At 38.2% G+C, this 18,677-nt stretch overlaps 1 long non-coding RNA gene across 1 annotated transcript in view; it reads right to left on the reverse strand.

Annotated features, from left to right (window-relative positions):
• Window positions 1-18,045, reverse strand: part of LOC149747004 (uncharacterized) — a 36,079-nt gene extending 18,034 nt beyond the window's left edge. The window contains exons 1-3 of the long non-coding RNA XR_016388439.1: window positions 17,873-18,045; window positions 7,755-7,808; window positions 5,266-5,371 (exon numbers count right to left, since the gene is read on the reverse strand). This is a non-coding gene — a long non-coding RNA (uncharacterized LOC149747004). The remainder of the gene's footprint in view (window positions 1-5,265; window positions 5,372-7,754; window positions 7,809-17,872) is intronic.
• Window positions 18,046-18,677: the final 632 nt, after the last annotated feature.

Raw genomic sequence — 18,677 nt, forward strand, 5'->3', positions numbered from 1 at the left:
GCATAACATGCAGTCACATCACGTATCTAATAAAAAAAGAAAAATCAGGGGCTTCCCTGGTGGCGCAGTGCTTGAGAGTCTGCCTGCCGATGCAGGGGACACGGTTTCCTGCCCCGGTCCGTGAAGACCCCCACATGCCGCGGAGCGGCTGGGCCCGTAAGCCATGGCCGCTGAGCCTGCGCGTCCAGAGCCTGTGCTCCGCAATGGGAGACGCCACAACAGTGACAGGCCCGTGTACCACAAAAAAAAAAAAAGAGAGAAAAATCAATACTGGGCACGTGAAATATACAAGTTGCCCTGGAAAAGAGTAACTCTCGGAACAACTGTGAGATCTTAATTAGTATAAGGAAATCTTGAAGAACACTTATGAATAGTTAAAGCTTTATTTGTGTTATGGTTTTCTAATGATGTGGATGCAAAATATAGTGTGAATGTGAAACAGTTTTGATCTCTGAGGACCTCGCAAAGATAGGACTATCCTCCTAAAGAGACAGAATAGCGTGTAGTCTCCATACTGCGTGCTACATCTCAAGAGAACTTTCCAATGTGCCCAAAATAACACATGCATACATACACACACACACACACACACACACACATACACACTCACTTGGACACTCCCTTTATTTCTGAAAGTCACTTTGAGGTTTTAGTTTAAGCCAAATAGGCTAAGTGCATTTCTTAAAATCTCAAAAGCCCAGAGGAGAAGTGACCTTTAGTCCCTGGAAGGGTGAATGAATTTATGTTTCAGAGACAATTTTGCTTAGGGAGCAGGGCTGAGAAAGGGCATAACAGGGATGGAGGAAGAACAGGTAAGTGGCAACTCCGTGTACCTCTATGTAGACCAGGTGGCATGTCACCTTTGTCACAGTTTTGTCGTTGGTAGAAGGAGCACTCTCCTCTATTTAGAATTATCAACCCTGAGAATAACAGGAGAACAGAAAATATCACCATCAAAAAGTCTTTTCTCCAAATCTTCCCAGCAAGAAGCTGGGGGATAATGATTTTCATACAAGTCCTATAGGTGTTACAGAATTAAATCTTCTTTCAATGTGTCATTCTTTCTCTTATGCTGACTAACTGCCCTCTTTCTTGACTGAAAACAAATACTATTTATGGCCCTTCCATTACTAACAGAAATATTTTTAAATTACAAATACAGCTCTACTAATGGTCTGTTGAAGGCCATGCCACATGCCAGTATAATAAAATTTCCATTTTAAGTCAAATAAGACTTGTTAGAATGTGAGAAAGTTGTATTTCTCATGATGGCGCACAAACCAATTTATTATTAGTCATCACATGCTACAGAACGAGGATCATGGAAGAAAATGATTTATTATAGGGGTAATATATTTGCTTTTACTTTTTTCTTCTTGTTAGCTTTTCTGATGGCGCCCCTTACCAAGGGGCATCTAAAAATGTCTTTTCACTACTGAGAGTAGTACTATTCTTATTTACTTATCAACAATTTTACAAAGTTAAGTGAACATGGGAAAGTATTGTTTTAAAGCAGTTTGTGACAGAAACCTCTGTGCTTACACTATTCAATGAGCTTAATCCGTTTGGTTTATCTCTCTCAAAAGAAAATGCATGTCTTTGGGTATTTGGAAACTGTGTCCAGAAATTTCCTTGTGTTTAAGTTTTTGTATTTTCTTTTAAAACTATCTATAAAACTTATGTGATTTAATTTCACTGGAATTTATTTGTGAAGAAATACCAGACTTCTTAAAACAAACCTGAACTCCCTTTTCTCCAACACACACACACACACACAGAAACACACACAACTGATAATATAAACTTTTTGATTTTGAAATCTACTCTGTTATAAATCAAAGTACACTGAATAGTGCACAGAGTGAAGTAGGTCAGAAAGAGAAAAACAAATACCGTATGCTAACATATATATGGAATCTAAAAAAAAAAAAAGGTTCTGAAAAACCTAGGGGCAGGACAGGAAGAAGATGCAGACATAGAGAATGGACTTGAGGACGCGGGGAGGGGGAAGGGTAAGCTGGGACAAAGTGAGAGAGTGGCATTGACATACATGCACTACAAAATGTAAAATAGATAGCTAGTGGGAAGCAGCCGCATAGCACAGGGAGATCAGCTAGGCGCTTTGTGACCACCTAGAGGGGTGGGATAGGGAGTGTGGGAGGGAGAAGCAAGAAGGACGGGATATGGGGATATAAATATACGCATAGCTGATCCACTTTGTTATGCAGCAGCAACTAATACAACAATGTAAAGCAATTGTACTCCAATAAAGATGTTTAAAAAAACCACTACATGTGCATTTAATTGTGCCTCAAATGTGAGACTTGTCCCCCCCGCCACCTAAGCCTGCTGCCCTATATTGTGAGATACATAAACAAAAGAGTTAAATCACTTAGACTATATCTGGCCTTGTATCTATTTTGTTGCACAACACATTCCTAAAACCAGGAAACACTAGCTTGTGAAAACACCGTTTGTTGTAGTATTGTTGCCTTTTAATAACCTCGGCAGTCTTCAAAGGATTTTCATTGGCTCAAAAATTGAAATTGATTCACTTGGCTAAAGTCTGTTCTCTTGGAACACACTGGAGTGTTCCTGATGCCTGTGTGTATATCTAAGCCTTTATAATGTAAGAGGATGAGCACGTAGCAACAGAAGTTTTATCTTGATATCATTTGACGCTACCATGGTTTGTTCAAAAGCATTCTCATAAAAGAAGTTGCAAGAATTATTTTCAGGACCGTGTATGGAAATGAGGCACATAATTCTGACTGCAGTAGTGGGAGTGGTGTGTTTAATTCCACCCACACACCCTTATTAACTGAAAGCATTATTTCCAAGCTGCAAGACTTCAAAATCCTGGTTCCAGTAGCTATGCTGTCTGCCAGTATCCCATAAAACTTTATTTCCCTAAGGTTTCCACAATATGACATATTTGGATCATGTTCAGTTCTTACCTTCCCCTGCGTACATTTGTTTCGTGTATTTTTATTGTTCTCTTAATTATCTGCGCATAGATATTAATTCCAGAATGTACAAATAGGCACCATTGTGATTTCCCCACCACACTTTATATGATAACATCACTTATGAATGCTATTTACAAGTTTCCAGGCAGACGTGGGGTTGATCTAAATTTGTGGGGCAACAGCATTCAGATATCTGTTTTCAATTTGTGTGCATGTTTCCCCCTGTTATTTTCCCTTTTTTATGACTGTATTAATTGTTAGCAGAAGTCTCTATGAAATGACTGAGCAATCCAACAATGGAATGTAGCAGGTCAGAAATTATTGTTTTGCTTCATCTGAGAAACGTGTCAATACAGCCTAATTCTTATGTCTTGGGGCATTTGTGTGGTGATTCGCCACTTAATTCTCAGCATGTGGGCACTAGCTGACCACCGGGACAGGAACTGTCCTAACATTGATGCTTTTATCGACCCATTTGACACGATACTTGCAGAAATGATGAATCAAAAACTAACCCATCACTAAGGGAAACAGGACATGCGGGAATTGGTATGTTGCACCTCACTGAGTCTTAAGGCATTAAGGCTAAGGATTAATCCAAAGAGGCCGTGAAGGGCATCAAAGCCATACCCTAGCCTCATGCCTCCGTGAGTTAGCAGCAGAATGGACAGCAAAGGGCCCTGCGGTCTAATCCGGAGCATTGACTTACTATTTGCTCAGGTTTATTTCCATAAACTTCTTTTGACACACAATGCGATACTTCTTTCATTGAAAAAGAGAACTTTAAAAAAGTATCAATAAAATTACTAACCACTTAAGAATATGGTTTCAAAGGATGTGAATAAAAGCCATAATTTTTAAAGCCTGTAACTCTGAGGAATCTAGGCTGAAAGACCCTGCCACGGTGACAGTGAGACCAACACTGAGGCTTTGAATGTAGTCCATTAAAGGAGATGGCATGGGTCTTCAGACTGAGATAAAGTGTAACGTGAACTAGTCGATCAAGAAATAACATGACGAGGAAGTGCCTCGGAACCCTTCCTAGTGCAATATAATTGCTACTGTCACCTCTGCAAACAGGTCAGGTGAATATACAACTTTCCACTGATCTAGAAAATGGATGGAATATTCAGTTTCTCTCTTTCTCTCTCTTTCTCTCTCTCTCCCTGTCTCTCTCTCTCTCTGTCTCTCTCTCTCTTTTACATGTTACCAATTGTTTTCAATCCTGATTGCATTTTAGAAACATCCAAGAAACTTTTAAAAATACTAATGCCTAGACTCATCCAGAGAAATTGAGGCAGAGTCTCTAGAGGTGTGGTTGAGGCATGTGTATTTTTAAAACTCCGCATGGGACACCAATGAGTATCCAAACTTGAGAGAATTTTGGAGTTCTAATCAATAGCTTAGTCAGTGTCAACAGCAGCGTGACATACATGAGTATGTTATGTGTCTATGAACGAATTCCCAGAGTAGATTACAAGCTCCCCCCAAATCATTTGTTCCGTAGTAACATTAAACAGTCACTGCAAACTGCTTAGTAACTGTTTGGGGTTTTTATTTTGCCTTCTTTCGTTTTCCTTTTCTTCTCAACCAAATCAGAGGGAAAATCCCTTATACTTTCTAAAAACAAGAAAAAACCAGACTGATCGACAATACTACACTTATGTGTACATTTATTTATAGGGAAATGTTTCTGCATTATGCTACTAAGTGACAAATGATTGTCCACTCGGGTCAATCTTTTTTCCTTCATAGAATACAACTCTCAGCATCCATCTAGAGAGTCAACTGCTATCTTCATTCACTGTTAAAATAAAGAGTCCTTCTTTTTCTTCCCTCTGTCCATACAGGCTAATAGCTGGCTACATTTACTTAGTACAAAAGATGAAAATATAGTAATATAGCAAGAGCAAAAAATGATGGCTGCTAATCTTTGGCCTCATGCACACTCCCACAAATGTTCATTCAGAAAGTGTTTAAGAAATGTTTCCTGAGTGCCATCAGGTGCATAAGAGAAGATCACGTTGGATTCCCTGGAGCTGCTCCATAAATTTATACTCTGAGTCATTTTGCATTTGTGGAAAGCAGATGGTAAGAAGGGATCAGACTTGCAAGAGATCTGTTAACTCCTAGGAGCATGAGAAAGAAAGGAGAACCTTCAAAACATGATGCAGATCTGATATCCATGGAAGGACAGAGGAAAGGAAGGTAGAATGAATAAGAAGAGTCTCAGACTACATTGCAGTTCCAAGAAAGGTTTGGCAAAGCCAATGGGGCATCCTAGAGCCAAACTCACCTGTTGGGGCAGTCTTGTATTCACAGGAATGGCCCGCTTTCTTGGCCACACCAGGCTCTGTCCTGTGCTGGTAACAGTAACTGGAGCCATCAGTCAATCATGATCCCTGTAATAGGAGATCTGAGTGTCATGTTTTTAAGGTTACCACAGTCCATCCCTGTGCTACATATATCCATTTCTCCATGACGCTTGGTGGCACAGCTCCACCATGGTTCCTATGGGCTTATCATCCCAAAGAGAACCTTAAAAGTGGAAGGTTAGTGAGATGAATAACAGTCCCTCTCTTTGCAAGTGGTCTCAGGGCTACAACTGGTACTCATCCTTGCCCTTTCTCCAGTACCAATTCTAAATACAACTGACCTGATAAAATGGACCAGAGATCACCTGAATGTGCAGAAGTTGCACTACAGGAAAGGAACTTTGAAAAGATGAGACTTGGAGCTTACGTAGGGTGGCTGGCACTTCTGATGTTCCTCCTCTCTGAGAGGTGGAGCAACTGAGAGAGAGAGAGAAAGAGATGAGAGACTTGGACTGTACAGCGTAAACAAGTCCCCTTTATGCTGCTTCTAACTGTAATCAAATGGCTCTGCTCTGGGGGAGATAAGAAAGTAGAGTCCATATTTATTACATTAGAATGCAAGCAAATGGCACTTGAGCAATGCATAATCTGTGATTTCCAAAGCCTGTTTACTATCCAATTATCCTTCCAGTGGTCCCCAACCTTTTTGGCACTAGGGACCGGTTTCGTGGAAGACCATTTTTCCACGGATGGGGGGCGGTTCAGGCAGTAATGCGAGTGATGGGGAGCGATGGGGAGATGGGGAGAGCAGATGAAGCTTTGCTCCTGCTGTGAGGCCTGGTTCCTAACAGGCTGCGGACCAATACCAGTCCATGGCCCGGGGGTTGGAGACCCCTGCTTTACACAGATTTCTAGTAATCTTTGCTTGGAAAGCTGTGACACTGCAGGAAAATGGAACTATTCACAAAGCCTTGTTTTGCACCATCACTTCATCTTGACAAGGTGACTCAAACTTTCATTTCTGAGGTTCTGAGCTCTTGTCAATTATAAAGCTCTTAGGCCAAGTCTTCAGAGTATGTTTGGACACTATTACCATGGGTCCAGGGAGTATCAAGGGGTGTTCAAGTATGTCACCTGTGTTCCATATGGTTTCCTCCTTGACTGCATATTTTAAAAACAGCCCTAATCCCTCTTACTGATCAAGATTGATTACTCCTACCATTATGGTGACTTTTCTGTACACCTACTGATCATCCCAATTTTCCTGGAACTACTGGGGACATGGTGCCATATAAAGTATGCGCTCTGATTTAGTGCATACACTACATCTGGAAGGACAGCATTCTGTCCATTGAGAGTTTGCCTCCAAGGTGGTGATTTATCCATGTCTTTAGAAAGCCATTCTAAAGCCAGAAATTGTGTTTCCAAGTCAATGGGTCATGATTTATCCAGTCTTAAGCTCCAGACCCCTTCATCAACACCATTAAAATCCAATTCCAGGGTTGCTTCCTTGACTCCTTCTTGTACTCACTAGCTATTTTTGCAGTTTCTCCAATATGTAATATCTTTTCTCTTTTATCAGACCTTGTACATCCTTAGCCAAGTTATGCTGAGCTTTAAACTAGTCCTCAGCTTGTGGGTCAGCAAAAGTGGTGCTGGAAGCTACTGAAAGGTCACAAACGCCAGAATCACTTACAACTTCAAGGATATTTCCCTCCACAAGTTTATTTCCCCGCGTCTTAAACGGGGAAATATTTAGTTAGTGGGTAATCATCTTGTGTTTGGAACTGTCTATGCCCCAAAACTACTCAGGATGATGTACTTTTCACCAGCACAGGGGATAGTGAATCAATCTCAAATCCTCATTTTACCACCAGTTTTCTTGAACTATTCTATTTTCCATTTACATTAGTGTGGGTTCTGCAAGATGCTGAAGTCAAAATGGGATTAGAGATGAAAGCGGGATGGAGGGGCAGCAGAAGAAAGGGGAAAGAATCTTCAGCTTATGATATAAATATCAATCTTGTGTAAGAAAATGGTGATTGGAATGAGGGTTATTGTAGGACACGTCACAGATTACAGTACAATTGGAAGAATGCTGGGGTTGGGTAGCTGAGTGCTCTCAAGACAAAGCTGTGCCTTGGAAGAGCCCTGCTTTTCACTGAAATGGGTCCACCTTAGGACTTCCTCTGTGCTCGGTCATTGGCTAGGAGCAGGACATGGAATACATGGTCTCAGTGTTACTGCAGTGGTGAATCCACAGGGGCAGCAACTAGTATCATTGGACAGTTACGTTCCTCAGAGCGTGAGATCTGACTGGTCTATTTTCATAAACACCTCTACATGTAAGTCTAAGTAAATTGTATTCAGGTAGGTCCCTGTTATCAAAACCAAAGAAGGAAATTCAAAAGGTGCCAAGTAGACCCTAATATTGATTTATACAGGAGAACTCCATGGGAAATCAACTTACCTCTTGCACTGAGAAGAATCAACACCATCTCTTGGTGAGACTTCTGGGATCACACTTAAAAAAGAGAGAGAAAGAGAAGAATTTCACTTGACACATATTGGGTTCAAGGTACTGGTGGGAATCTGAAAAATATTGAAAATGTCCAGAAGAGTTGGGAAAGTAGAATGCAAGCTGGATAGACAATTTAGGAAAAGTAATTCTAATTTTTATCCTCTAGGTGCTTTAGTGGAATGCATAGTAGATATAAAGACACAGAAGAATGATGTAAATATAGTGTGTGTGTGTGTGTGTGTGTTTAAGGCATGATTTAGCATCACTAATTTAATCTCATGAATGCCAATAAATTAAAAGTTGAGATGCAGAAAGTGGCTTGAGAATACAAAAATAACACTATAGTTTGATTATTTTGTAGTTCCATGAATTGTTTATATGTGGAATCCTAAAATAAACTGTTTTCAAGATGCCCTCAGGCTACATCCCTCAATGAACATATTTTCAAAGAGAACAGATACAAAAGTATCACTTTTAAATTCTGATCTTGACAAAACATTGTGAGTAAACATAGGTAAAACATACCCAGTATTTCTGTTTTAAGACAGCAAATTCTCTTTATAAGACATGGACACACATATATGCAGATATACATTTATCTAGATCTCTCTCTATATATATAAGAAATTATGAAATAAAATTATACATTTGAAATAAGAGCATTAATTCATGAAAATCATGCCAAATACATGAATGCAAAGCTTTTCAAAACTTTTTCAGTCTGAGAGCAAATGTAAAATTCAAAAGCTTCAGGTATATAAATGAAAACAGCCAAGCTAAAAGGAAAAAAAAAAGAAGCCAGTTAAAAGTATCTTCTCAAACATTCTAGGGTGCCCTAGGATGAACCATTTAGAAAGCCAAGATCAGAGCAGATCTCTGAATGTAGATCAAGTTTTATCAAAGCCAACTACTTGGTCTGCAAGTGGAACAAAAGACATAGTTTAACAAATGCAGAAATAATGAGGGTTTCAGATTTCTAACCGAGGCTCCAAAAGATATACTCCAGTCTAAAATATCAAAGCATAGGAGTTCACAACTGAAACTACTATTGCCACACAGAATTTCTGCATACCATAGGCAGAATTTATAAAAGCAAAAATTTCAGTCACTTCCTCTTTGTATTTCTCTAATGAGAAGAAAATATATGCTAGATCTAGCCTACAAGAAATTTGCAAATTTCAGTATTTATGTTGGTTGACCAAAGAAATCTGTTGATTCTATGGAAAATTAAACTCATTACTCTCCCACAGATTCTCAAGATGCTAAATTTCAAAATACTGGCACCAGTCACCAAAAGACCATATTTCAAGGTTGCAAATTTGAAGTTGTGTCTTGGGTGATGGTAATACGTTACAATGAAATATAAAAATGCATATAAATAATAAGGATAACTTAATTAATTATGCAAAACTGTTTTTTGAGATCTCAAAATAACTTCAATCACTGTCTTGTCCATCTGGTTCCGAGCATATGAAATGGAATCAGATCTATATCATCATGAATTCATGTGCTTGATCTTCTATTTGTTATCTAGGTGATTTAACTCATATAAATCTCAATTTCCACATATTAACATTGAGAATACTACTATTACTCACCTTGTAGTTAAGATGCAATAATAAAACTAAACTACAGTGGCTTATTGGACACCTTAAAAATGTAGTCAGTACTATATTGTTATTAATACCTTCACATTAAGTATGTAACAATTTGAATGTTCAAATAATTATATAATTACTTCTTTATTAAATAAATATGCATTTGCATTTTCAATATATTTCCATTATGTTGTCTTTTGATTGCTGAAATTTTTTTTTTAACAATTAAAGCAATAGTTGCCCAGATTGGTTCCAGATGGCAGAGTAGAAGGACATGCACTCACTCCCTCTTGCAAGAGCACCAAAATCACAACTAAATGCTGAACAGTCATCGACAGGAAGACACTGGAACTCACCAAAAAAGATACCCCACATCCAAAGACAAAGGAGAAGCTGCAGTGAGACGGTAGGATGGGCGCAATGACAATAAAATCAAATGCCATAACTGCTGGGTGAGTGACTCAAAAACTGGAGAACAATTATACCACAGAAGTCAACCCACTGGAATGAGGGTTCTGAGCCCCATGTGAGGCTTCCCAAACTGGGGGTCTGGCAATGGGAGGAGGAGTTCCCAGAAAATCAGACTTTGAAGTCTAGAGGGATTTGATTGCAGACTTCAACAGGACTGAGTGAAACACAGACTCCACTCTTGGAGGGCACACACAAAGTAGTGTGTGCATCAGGACCCAGGGGGAAGGAGTAGTGACCCTATAGGAGACTGAACCAGACCTACTTGCTAGTGTTGGAGGGTTTCCTGCAGAGGCAGGGGTTGGCTGTGGCTCACCACGGGGACAAGGACACTGACAGCAGAAGTTCTGGGAAGTATTCCTTGGCATGAGCCCTCCCGGAGTCCACCATTAGCCCAACCAAAGAGCATGTAGCCTCCAGTGCTAGGTCATCCGAAGCCAAAAACCCAACAGGGAGGGAACTCAGCCCGATCCAACAGCAGACAAGCAGATTAAAGTTTTACTGAGCCCTGCCCATCAGAGGAAAAACCAGCTATACCCACCACCAGTCTCTCACAACAGGAAGCTTCCACAAGCCTCTTAGATAGCCTTATCCACCAGAGGGCAGACAGCAGAAGCAAGAAGAACTACAATCTTTCAGCCTGTGGAACGAAAACCACACTCACAGAAAGACAGACAAAATGAAAAGGCAGAGGACTAAGTACCAGATAAAGGAACAAAATGAAACCCGAGAAAAACAACTAAATGAAGTGGAGATAGGCAACTTCCAGAAAAAGATTTCAGAATAACGATAGTGAAGATGATCCAGGACCTCATAAAGAATGGAGGCAAAAATCAAGAAGATGCAAGAAATGTTGAAAAAAGACCTAGAAGAATTAAAGAACAAACACCTAGAAGAATTAAAGAACAAAAAAACAGAGATGGACAATACAATAACTGAAATGAAAAATACACTAGAAGGAATCAATAGCAGAATAACTGAGTCAGAGGCACGGATAAGTGACCTGGAACACAGAATGGTGGAATTCACGGCAATGGAACAGAATAAAGAAAAAAGAATGAAAAGAAATTAAGACAGCCTAAGAGACCACTGGGACATTAAACATACCGACATTCTCATTATAGGGGTCCCAGAAGGAGAACAGAGAGAAAGGACCCGAGAAAATATTTGAAGAGATTATAGTCGAAAAATACCCTAACATGGGAAAGGAAATAACTACCCAAATACAGGAAGTGAAGAGAGTCCCAGGCAGGATAAACGCAAGGAGAAACATGCTGAGACACATAGTAATCAAACTGACAAAAATTAAAGACAAAGGAAAGTTATTAAAAGTAACAAGAGAAAAACAACAAATAACATACAAGGGAACTCCCATAAGGTTAACAGCTGATTTCTCAGCAGAGACTCTAGAATCCAGAAGGGAATGGCATGATATATTTAAAGTGATGAAAGGGCAGATCCTACAACCTAGATTACTCTACCAGCAAGCATCTCATTCAGATTCGATGATGGAGAAATCAAAGGCTTTACACACAAACAAAAGCTAAGGGAATTCAGCACCACCAAACCAGCCCTACAACAAATGCTAAAGAAACTTCTCTAAGTGGGAAACACACAGAAAAAAAGGACCTACAAAAGCAAACCAGAAACAATTAAGAAAATGGTAATAGGAACATACATATCAATAATTACCTTAAATGTGAATGGATTAAATGCTCCAACCAAAAGACACAGGCTCACTGAATGGATACAAAAAGAAGACCCATATATATGCTGTCTACAAGAGACCCATTTAAGACCTAAGGACACATACAGACTGAAAGTGAGGGGATGGAGAAAGATATTTCATGCAAATGGAAATCAAAAGAAACCTGGAGTAGCAATACTCATATCAGACAAAATAGACTTTAAAATAAAGAATGTTACAAGAGATAAGGAAGGACATTATGTAATGATCAAGGGATCAATCCAAGAAGAAGATATTACAATTATAAATATATATGCACCTAACATAGAAGCAGGTCAATACATAAGGCAAATGCTAACAGCCATAAAAGAGGAAATCGACAGTAACACAATAATAGTGGGTGACTTTAACACTTCACTTACAGGAATGGACAGATCATCCAGACAGAAAATTAATAAAGAAACACAAGCTTTAAATGACACAATAGATCAGAAAGATTTAATTGATATTTATAGGACATTCCATCCCAAAACAGCAGATTAATCTTTCTTCTCAAGTGTACATGGAACATTCTCTGGGATAGATTACATCTTGGGTCACAAATCAAGCCGCAGTAAATTTGAGAAAATTGCAATCATATCAAGCATCTTTTCTGATCAAAACACTATGAGATTAGAAATAAATAACAGGGGGAAAAAAGTAAAAAAACACAAACACTTGGAGGCTAAACAATATGTTACTAAATAACCAAGAAATAACTGAAAAAATCAAAGAGGAAATCAAAAAATACCTAGAGACAAATCACAACAAAAACATGATGATCTAAAACCTAGAGGATACAGCAAAAACAGTTCTAAGAGGGAAGTTTGTAGCAATACAATCCTACCTCAAGGAACAAGAAAAAATCTCAAATAAAAAACCTAAACTTATATCAAAAGGAACTGCAGAAATAAATGCAATAGAAACAGAGAAAACAATAGCAAAGATAATAAAAAAAAGCTGGTTCTTTGAGAGGACAAACAAAATTGATAAACCTTTAGCCAGACGCATCAAGAAAAAGAGGGAGAGGACCCAAATCAATGAAATTAGAAATGAAAAAGGAGAAGTTACAATGGACACTGCAGAAATACAAAACATCATAAGAGACTACTACAAGCAATTTTATGCCAAGGACAACCTGGAAGAAATGGACAAATTCTTAGAAAGGTATAACCTTCCAAGACTGAACCAGGAAGAAATAGAAAATATGAACAGACCAATCACAAGTGCTGAAATTGAAACTGCGACTAAAATCTTCCAACAAACCAAAGTCCATGACCAGATGGCTTCACAGGTGAATTCTACCAAACATTTAGAGAAGAGCTAACACCTATATTTCTCAAACTCTTCCAAAAAATTGCAGAGGAAGAAGCACTCCCAAACTCATTCTACGAGGCCACCATCACCCTGATACCAAAACCAGAAAAACATACTACAGAAAAAGAAAATTACAGACCAATATCACTGATGAACATAGATGCAAAAATCCTCAACAATATACTAGCAAACAGAATCAAACAACACATTAAAAGGATCGTACACCATGATCACGTGGGAGTGGGATTTATCCAAGGGATACAAGGATTATCCAAAATATGCAAATCAACCAATGTGATATACCATGTGAACAAGCTGAAGAACAAAAACCATATGATCATCTCAATAGATGCAGAAAAAGTTTTTGACAAAATTCAACACCAATTTATGATGAAAAACTCTCTGGAAAGTGGGCATAGAGGGAACCTACCTCAACATAATAAAGGCCATATATAACAAACCCACAGCAAACATCATTCTCAATGGTGAAAAACTGAAAACATTTCCTCTAAGATCAGGAACAAGACAAGGATGACCACTCTTGCCACTATTATTCAATATAGTTTTGGAAGTCCTAGCCAGAGCCATCAGAGAAGAAAAACAAATAAAAGGAATACAAATTTGGCAAGAAGTAAAAGTGTCACTGTTAGCAGGTGACATGATACTATACATAGATAATCCTAAAGATGCCACCAGAAAACTAATAGAGCTAATCAATGAATTTGGTAAAGTAGCAGGATACAAAATTAATGCACAGAAATGTCTTGTAATCCTGCACACTAACAATGAAAGAACAAAAAGAGATATTAAGGAGCAATTCCATTCACTATTGCAACAAAAAGAATAAAATACCTAGGAATAAACCTACCTAAGAAGGTAAAAGACCTGTGCTCAGAAAACTATAAGACACTGATGAAAGAAATCAACGATGACACAAACAGATGGAGAGATATACCATGTTCTTGGATTGGAAGAATCAATATTGTGAAAATGACTATACTACCCAAAGCAATCTACAGATTCAATGCAAGCCCTATCAAATTACCAATGGCAGTTTTCAAAGAACTAGAACAATAAATCTTAAAATTTGTATGGAGACACAAAAGACCCCAAATAGCCAAAGCAATCTTGAGGGAAAAAACTGAGCTGGAGGAATCAGGCTGGCTGACTTCAGACTATACTACAAAGCTACAGTAATCAAGCAGTATGGTACTGGCACAAGAACATAAATATAGATCAGTGGAACAGGATAGAAAGCCAAGAGATAAACCCACGCACGTATGGTCAACTAATCTATGACAAAGGAGGCAAGGATATACAATGGAGAAAAGACAGTCTCTTCAATAAGTGGTGCTGGGATAACTGAACAGCAGCTACATGTAAAAGAATGAAATTAGAACACTCCCTAACACCGTACACAAAAATAAACTGAAAATGGTTAAAAGACCTAAATGTAAGACTGGATACTATAAAACCCTTAGAGGAAAACATAGGCAGAGCACTCTTTGACTAAATCACAGCAAGATCTTTTTTGTCCTACCTCGTAGAGTAATGGAAATTAAAACAAAAAATAAACAAATGGAACCTAATGAAATTTAAAAGCTTTTGCACAGCAAAGGAAACTGTAAAGAAGACGAAATGACAACCCACAGAATGGGAGAAATATTTGCAAATGAATCAATGGACAAAGGATTATTCTCCAAAATATATAAACAACTCATGCAGCTCGATATTAAAAAAAGAAACAACCCAATCCAAAAATGGGCAGAAGACCTAAATAGACATTTCTGCAAAGAAGACATACTGATGGCCAAGAGGCACATGAAAAGCTGCTCAACATCACTAATTATTAGAGAAATGCAGATCAAGACTACAATGAGGAATCACCACACACCAGTCAGAATGGCCATCATAAAAAAATCTACAAACAATAAATGCTGGAGAGGGTGTGGAGAAAAGGGAACCCTTGTACACTGTTAATGGGAATGTAAGTGATACAGCCACTATGGAAAACAGTATGGAGATTCCTTAAAAAACTAAAAATAGAGCTATCATATGACCCAGCAATCCCACTACTGGGTGTTTACGTAGAGAAAACTATAATTCAAAAAGACACATGCACCCCAATGTTCCTGGCAGCACGGTTTATGATAGCCAGGTCACGGAAGCAACGTAAATGCCCATCAACAGATGAATGGATAAAGGAGATGTGGTACAATGGAATATTACTAGTCATAAAAAGCAACGAAATTGGGTCATTTGTAGGGTTGTGGATGGACCTAGAGACTGTCATACAGAGTGAAGTAAGCCAGAAAGAGAAAAACAAATATTGAATATTAACACATATATGTGGAATCTAGAAAATAGTACAGATGAACCAGTTTGCAAGGCAGAAATAGAGCCATATACGTAGAGAATAAATGTATGGACACCAAGGAGGGTGGGTGGGATGAACTGGGGGACTGGGATTGACATATATACACTAATATGTATAAAATAGATAAATAATTAAAACCTGCTGTATAAAAAAATAAAATTCAAATATTCAAATTAAAAAAAAAGATGAAGAAATCCTTTAAAATAAATAAATAAAGCAATAGTTGCCGAATATTAATGTGAGTAAGAGCTTGTAAAAACATGGATTTTGCATCTGTGAACCTGCATTTTAATGAAGCACCACAAATAATTTTATATAGGTTCATTTTGGACAATACTGACATAATGATTTCTAGGAATAATTTACATGTAGTGCTATAAGTGGTGTTCAATTTCAAATGAAAAGCTTTTTGGATTTTGCAATAAAATAAATCTGTTAAGGAAAGAATGTTTGTATCCCCCCCGAATTCATATGTTGAAGCACTAACCTCCAACATGATGGTATTAAATGGTAGGGTCTCTGGAAGGTAATTAGCTCTATATGAAGTCATAAGGATGGAGCCCCCATCATAGGATTAATGCTCTTCTAAAAATTGGACAGGCATCAGAGCTTCCACAGTGTGAGGACACACTGTGAGAATTTGGTTATCTGTAAGCCAGGAAGATGGTCATCACGAGAACCCAACCATACTGGCACCATGATCTCAGACTTTCAGCCTCAAGAAGTGTGAGAAATTAAATTCATGTTTTTTAAGTCTCCTAGGATGTAGTATTTTGTTATGACAACAAACTGAATAATACAAACCCAAATCATCCCAAGCATTTGTTTGACTTAAAACATGCCCTCACAATGAGATATTACTTCACACTTGTCCCAACAGCTAATCATCAAAAAGTCTACAAACAACAAATGTTGGTGAGGATGTGGAGAAAAGGGAACCCTCCTACACTGTTGGTGGGAATGTAAACTGGTGCAGCCACTATGGAAAACAGTATGGAGGTCCATAAAAAACTAAAAATGGAAGTACCATATGATCCAGCAATTCCACTGCTGGATATATATCTGAAGAAAAAAAAATACTAATTCAAAAAGATACATGCATCCCAAAGTTCACGACAGCATTATTTACAATAGTTAAGATATGAAAGCAAAATAAGTGTCCATCAACTGATGAATGGATAAAGAAGATGTGGTGTATGTATAAAATGGAATACTACTCAGTCATGAAAACAGAATGTAATTCTGCCATTTGCAACAATGTTAATGGACCTAGAGGGTATTATGCTTAGTAAAATAAATCAGACAGAGAAAGACAAATACTGTATGTTGACACTTATATGTGGACTCTAAAAAATAAAACAAATGAATATGTATAAAACAAAATAGAAACGTATTCACAGATATAGATAAACTAGTAGATACCAGTGGGGAGAAGGAAGGAGGGAGGGGAAAGATAAAGGTATGGATTTAAGAGCTACAAACTACTACATATAAAGTAAATATGCATCAAGGATATATTGTACAGCACAGGAAAATATAGCTATTATTTTGTAATAACTTTAAATGGAGTATAATCTATAAAATATTGAATCTCTATGTTGTATACCTGAAATTAATGTAATCATCTATACTTAAAAAATAATAAAAAAGGATGTGACAATATATAAAATATGAAATACTTATGACAGAATAATATAAAATGTATACTCATTTCTGACATATTAGTTTGGATTATCTGTCTCCATATCTTTACTGCATTTTTTTTTTTTTTTTTTTTGCGGTATGCGGGCCTCTCACTTCTGTGGTCTCTCCCGTTGTGGAGCACAGGCTCTGGACGCACAGGCCCAGCGGCCACGGATCACGGGCCTAGCCGCTCCACGGCATGTGGGATCTTCCTGGACCGTGGCAGTAACCCATGTCCCCTGCATCGGCAGGTGGACTCTCAACCACTGCGCCACCAGGGAAGCCCTACCCTAAGTTTTTATCACAAATTGTTAATGAAAATAAAGCTGTTAGTGGAGTTTCAACATGCATAGGTAAATGAGAACCCAGAACTCCCCTTTCGCATGCCCCATTCTCCTCCTTCTAACTCCCTATGTGAACCCACTTTGTGCCAAGACCAAGAAGCTGTGCCCCAATAAGAACCAAGCTGATTTCCTCACACTGACTGGGGCTATTGCTCACTTAGAAGACTTGATGCTTAATTTTGATAAGCAACTAGAAGACCATGGAGACAACCTATAAAAATGATTTGTCTTGGGAGAAAATACTAAAAACAGTTAATGTGCTGTTCCACATGTCTAACGTCCTGGGATTAAAGCACAGGCACCAAGATCACCAAGTGTACTTGGCAACAGTGAGCTAAAAGTTAAAAAAAAGAAGCATCATACTGTTATTGTATTCATTTTCCCCCAAGGCACTCTCTGAGAAACACCACAACCTCTAAGGGAATTGAGAACAGCTTCCTTGTGGGGTAGGTTATATAATATATATGCATCTTTTTCCAAGCAGTTAAATCATATCCAGCTATCAGCACACCTTACTTCAGGTGATTGTAATGTATGAGATTAAATGTTCCTACCTGATTGGAAACCTTCTTGTCCTCAATTCATTGGCTATACTGGACTTTTCTTCTTGGGTCAGACCTTCAGACTTCTACCAGAAATCATTCCTTTGGGGAAACCAGGCCTTCCCAGAAACTCAGGAAACTGAAATGGAGACAAGCAAGAGAGAAGGAAATTATTTGGACATATAGACCTCAGTTGTTTGGTTTTAAGTAAATGTCCAAGCAAACATCTTCTAAATGGTATAATAACTTTAGGGAAATTCACGGTTTATAAGTTTGGGTACTCATAAACTGAACATATTATGATAAGAGTACAGGTTGCATTTTGTGTCTTCAACTCAAGCAAAGACTTCAGAAAAGACCCAGTTATCCTTTGTTCATTAAGACACAAAGAGAGGGCAAAAAGGGCAAGTTTCGAAGTCTTTTTCTTTACAATTTACTTCCTTTCTTCAGTCTTCATCAAGATCTTCAGGAAATTAACTTTACTAAAGTTAATTATTCATAAAATAAACATAGGAACCTGCAGAAGACTATTTCACAGAGACCTGTAATGTACAATATCCATTGCATACATGAACCATGAGCTTGTCTTTTCTAGCACTGGCATACACAAAACTCTGTGTGTGTGTGTGTGTGTGTGCGCGCGTGTGTGTGTGTGCGTGTGCGCGCATGTGTGTCTTTTTTGTGATGGAACCATAGGGAGAAAATAAATCTATTGGCTGCAATTCAGTGATGTAGAAAGATTTAAGGGTAAAGGAAAAGGCTACATCAAATGAAACAATAAAGTCATGAGGTTGTGGTTCCATAATAATAACAATAG

This window comes from Delphinapterus leucas, chromosome 17, assembly GCF_059928025.1.
Source record: "Delphinapterus leucas isolate spDelLeu-1000000601 "Yukka" chromosome 17, BTC_Dleu_Yukka2, whole genome shotgun sequence".
NCBI lineage: Eukaryota > Metazoa > Chordata > Mammalia > Artiodactyla > Monodontidae > Delphinapterus > Delphinapterus leucas.